The sequence below is a fragment of the Euphorbia lathyris genome, chromosome 9 (genome assembly GCF_963576675.1).
Source record: "Euphorbia lathyris chromosome 9, ddEupLath1.1, whole genome shotgun sequence".
Lineage (NCBI taxonomy): Eukaryota > Viridiplantae > Streptophyta > Magnoliopsida > Malpighiales > Euphorbiaceae > Euphorbia > Euphorbia lathyris.
This window is the reverse complement of record NC_088918.1, coordinates 11,207,744-11,213,612: the sequence shown is the minus strand read 5'-3', so window position 1 is coordinate 11,213,612 and position 5,869 is coordinate 11,207,744.

Here is a 5,869-nt window from a genome sequence, read left to right as displayed (position 1 = left end):
ATACATCTGAGTGTATCAGCTCCAGTAGCTCCGTGGCCCTTACACTAGTTTTGGTGAAAGGCGCCTTTGTCATCTTCCCTCTTAAACAAGATTCACACGTGTCATAAGATTGCATGTCAAATGACCCTAGCACTCCACTAAAATAAAGTCTGTTATGCATTTCTCATTTATGTGGCCAAGACGATAATGTCAGATATATGTGGGATTTAGTTCATTAGTCTTAATCCTTTTAGCGTTTATGTTATAGATTGATCCACTACATTTTAGATCAAGGATATACAAACCATTTTCTAGAAATGGGTTCCATAAACAATATTGCTACGATGTATAAAAATCATACCACGTCCAATATTAAAATTAAAACCGGGAATATCCAACATAGAAACTGAGATAATATTCATGCGCATTGCAGGTACAAAACAGCAATCTTTAAGTTCTAAAACTAAACCAGTAGGCATCTCTTAAGTGTAATCTCCGATCTCCAAGGCCGCTACACGAGCACCATTTCCGACTCAAAGATCCACTTCACCAGATCCTAGCAACCTCATATTTCTTTGTCCCTGCACATTTGAACAAATGTGATCTAGTGTTTACAACCCAAGATGTAGAAATAGCCAAATTAATTTTAACAACATAAATACCTGAACTAGAAGCTTCGTTCTTCTATTTCTCCCTTAGCTTTGGACACACATTTTTCCAGTGTCCCTTCTCATTACACTCATGGAAGATATCATCTGCTGAGGCCAACCTACCTTTAGAAGCTACCGCCTTCCTAGCCTTGGGCTTGGACTTTTGGGCCTTTGCTTTGGACTTGGACTTGGCATTTCCCTTAGGCACGTTCCCTTTGGTGACCAGCAACATTCCTGGAGTCCTCTTGTAGGATTGCTCAGCAAGCTTTAGCATGCCATGCAATTATACTACAGACTTATCAATGCCCTGCATATTGTAGTGCATGATAAACTTATTGTAGGATGCCGAAAGTGATCCAAGAATGACATCGACTGCCAGTTGGGCAGGCACTGGTGAGCCAAGCCTTGACAATGTGTCAATAAAACCCTTCAACTTTAGCACGTGTGTGCTAACAGAAGTACCAGTTTGCATCGTAGTGCTGCATAACACCTTTGTTATCAAGTATATTTCCTGATGAGCTTGATCTTGGAACATCCTTTTGAGTGATCCATGATCTCAAAGGCGTGCTGCTCCATGAACTGTTTCTGAAGATCAGGAACCATGGTACCCCTCATAATGCATGACACATCTCTCTCATTCTTAACATGTGGGTCGTACTCCGCCATTTGATCAACGGTTACGCCCCGACCTGTAGGACGAGCTGCTGGTAAGGCAGCAGTCAGCACATATTCCTTCGACTCGTGTCTAAGAACTATTTGCAAGTTCCTGGACCAGTCAAGGAAATTAGTCCCTGAAAGCTTTTCCTTTTCCAGGAGTGGTCTGAAAGCTTTTGCTTGTTGTAGCCATTTAATTTTCTTTTCATATTATTTTGATGTGGAGTTTAATCTACGTGGAAAAATTACATTAGAGTTAGGATAAATGGCTTAAGCCAAAGATAAAATTAATAATTCATTTTAATTCATTATTGGTGATATTTATTTGGTTGTCTTGGCCAAGATCCACAATCCATCAACAATCGACCAAGCTAGGGCTCCGCCGTCGACCATTGATGATTTGGTAGGATAAACTATCCAATCCTCCGTAAGGACTCTTGGTTTTATGGGCTTTGTGACACTTAGCCTATCTGTGCTTAGGGCTCGCTCTGAGCTAATACTATCCACGTTGAGTCCAACCACCATACACGCATTAGTCATACCAAAGTATCCTAACGCTCGATGGCCCACTAATACCTACTAGGGCACGTCATACACTGTAGCACTACCTATGAGGAAGAGGTGTGAATCTGGAAAGCACTTTTAAACGACTCAATATTTCATTATCCGGATTAATTAAGTGATACGACTTTAACATATAATTATCACGGGTGATGGTCTGGTGATTGTTGCTACTTATATTTCATATTATACTAAGCAATTGTATAACCAAAATAAACATAGAGACTCTATGGGCCTTATAATACATCCTAGTGAAACTAGATATACTATCTATATTGGGGTTTTGTGTCCTATAGTCAATTGTTGCAGGATACAAACTTATTGTAAATGAATTGTTCTTTATATCATTTGTTTTAATGAGATATATGTTTTATAACTATATAAAGGCAATCCCTTTTAAGCACTAAATAAAGTCTAATAAAAGGAAATCCGTAAGTTTGTTTAAAGTGATTATAAAGTGTTCATACAAGCATGAAGTGAGACAAAACTTTATAATAAACTAATAAACTTAAAACCACCCCAAGTCAAGTGATATATTTAGGATTGATATATCACAGTTGAGACTTGTATGTAACAATGTCTTCTGTCCGACAGAAAGCTGATCTCACAAGCTTCACATATATAGATATCTGGACAGTTACATAGATCCGGTGAAACGTTGTTCATTAGGATTGGGGATCCGACTTGAGATAACAGGATGGGTAGATTCATCCTTGTCAACTGTTCATCTCATTGGTATTAATAGGTATAACTAATCCTCAAACTCAAAGGAATGTTAATTGGTCATCCTGAATTACTGAATGTGAGACTTTGATCCTGTGGTCCCACGATCCTTAACAGAGATGACTCTGGGGTGTGAACTGTAAAGGTTGGGTGTCACAAGAAGTAATTTCAGGGTAGTTATACATTGGATTGAGCATTTATCACTCCCGATTAATAGGAGATACATCCAAGGATCGCTTGTGGAAGACTCGACTCTAAACCCTTGCAAGGTGATAGCTTAAGAGTAGAAATTCAGATTTCACTTAACCTATCTTTTTGAGTTGACTCGGCCAATAACAAGTAAAACGAACGTCTCGCTATATGTGACTTGACATTACCCATAGTCATAAGATTCAGTTCAAGGATGTAGTTGATAAAGGATCGTATTATACCGTAACTAATACGGAAGGGTTAACGACAGAATCAACCTGTCTTCTTAACGGACTCTGGGGGAATGATTAGGGACTTGCCAATAACATACTCTGTACATCATTCCGTTATGCAAGGGATTAAATATAATTCTTGAAGAAATTAATTTAATAGGTTGCATACGGCCAGAAGTAGTAAGGACCTAATGGATCACACATAAGACTTGGAACCAAAAGAGAGATGGATATGATTAATAGATGGAAGCCCAATTAAGCCCAGTAAGGCCCAAATACTAGGAGGGGGCCGAAATTTATATATGTTAGTAAGGAATTAATTTTTATTCCATTAATCCTAATTAGATTAGGATTATGAATTAAATTAATTAAGAGATAATTTAATTAGGAGTTTTAATTAGATTAATATTCTCCTATTATTATCCAATTAGGTTATTTATTATTATCCTAAATATATTAGATATATAGTAAGATAATAATTAGGAATCCTTTTCCGAATTGGATTCTTATTAAGTAACCTATTCCTATCTAACTAGGGTTTAGATACAAGCTAATATATATACCCCCTCCCCTAATGAATTTCGACTAATGCACATATCCCTCCCCACTTGTGATTTTCGAAATTGCTTAAGAGAGAGAGAAAAGAATTCTATTCCCAAGTTCGTGAACAAGAATTCATACGGCATTCCATCGATTGATTAATCTTATTCATCCCTCTTTCTCTTTGATCTTGTGTTGGTTTATTAGAGGCAATCTATTTTGGTTGCATCTCATAAGGGTTGATTCTAACTTAATCTCACCGTGTTCACGAAAGAAGGAAAAACAATCAAAAGGGAGAAATTCGTTTTTCTTCGCCTACATCAGGTCAGCCCACTATTTCGAGGATTCCCGGAGATTGAACCGTCGGATCGTCGCGATATTTGGACAGTAGCTTCCAGGCATATTCTTCCACGTTTCCACCGAAGGGATTGTCGTTCGGAGGTCTGGAAGGTCTGTTTCGGATAGGGGCAGATTGGTAAACAGTTTACATCTCCTTTGAAGTTGTGGGCACTTCGTTTGCAACGGTAGATTGATCATCGAAAGGTATTTCTTCTTATCCCTCTTTATATGAAATAACGATTAACGGATCCTATGGTTAAAAGGAAGTAGGCTAAAATTTTTATATTTCCGCTGCTATACCTTAGCCTTAATTTCCTTCAGTGGTATCAGAGCCATCGTTAAATCCGTTATTTCATATATGAAAATATAGAAGTTTTCAATAGGATTGAATAAATATTTATGGTTAGAATTAATTGACAAATAGTATTGATTGATTAATTCTAAAGATAAATAAAGTTTTGATTAATTGTTAATTAAAACTGATTATGCTTATGTTCCTAATTATTTCGGTTGATAATCATTATAACAAAATCTATTAGTTTTATAGTTAGGTTGATAAAATTAGTTTTATTAATTCTAAATGATAAAACGGAAATCTATTGTAGATTATCCTATTTCTGAAAACCGTTTTAAAATTGTTTTAGAATGTTTTCAGAAATTAATAGTTTTCTGTTTTGATTATCGAATGAATAATTCGTTTAAATGTTTGTTTTTACCAATATGTAAATCAAAGTGTTAAATGAATTAAAATCAAAATAAATGGGACGAGCATAATCAACGTTTTATATGGTTATATTAATCTAAGGATTAATATAAAGATACAAAACGATTAGAAGTAAAATTGGATGAAAGTTAATTTGACGAGTTAATCTGATTAACCTAAATATTACATAAGCCGGTTATGTAATCAACCAATTAAATTTATTTAATTGAGTCTATGCATGTTTGGAGTTATGGACATATTTGGACCCTCTTTTAGTCTTTTGGTATTTTTGAAATAGGGCCTGCGCGTCTTGCCTTTCTACTATCTATTGTAATTTCTCCTCTCATCTGATTCCCTTCAATTCAATTGAAGTTTTCTTATAGTAGTATAGAAATTAAAATGTAATTTCAAGGCGCCAAGGAGAAGACGGAGGACCTAAAGAGAAATATGTAATAGTTAGTATTTTCTTAGGTTTGGCCTTTTATTCAGTCTCTGGCTCGACGGAATAATTTAGATGATATGTCCATAACGCCAATGTATGTGAATGTATGTATGTATGATGTATGCTAAAGCAAATCAAGACTAAGTTAGATTATGAGACTTAAATAAAATCCCTCATTAAAAAGTTAAGTAAATAAGTAAGTTATTAAAATCGGTTGCCCCTCCCTAATATTATAATTCAGCCGGCAGTACTGGGGGCCTTTGGGTTGTTGAGTAAACTCAAGCTCGGGGTCTTATGGTAACACCTGAATTATCGAAAATTATTTTTCATGAATATGGGGTAATACTTAAATTAGATTATGATAATTGGATGAGTAAACTCATGTTGTCATAAACTAATGGCCAAAACGGTTGGGATTAATATGAATAACATATTAGTTACTAATGTGGTTAGTAACCCAATAACCTAGGAATCACATTAGAGATGTGATTGATTATATGAATCTACCTAATGAATGAGACTAGCTTGTTGAGTAAACTCAGGGCGAAATCTCAGGAGTTAGGATCCTAGCTCACTAAAGGATTTGTGAAATTCTTCGAATTAATATGGAGGGTTATTAATTTGGCAAAATAGTGGGAGCAATCTGAAATAAATTAAAAGACCTATAATTTTAGATTGTTAAACTTTAAAGCAAATGAATGACATACGTTTACTCTTTCTCACTCCCGGGTTTTGTTTAAACACACACTCTTAAAATCATGACTAACACCAATCTGCAAAACATTTACCGATAACAAGTTGAATAGTTCAAACTTCACCGACTGGTATCGCAACCTCAAAATTGTTTTGAAGTTCG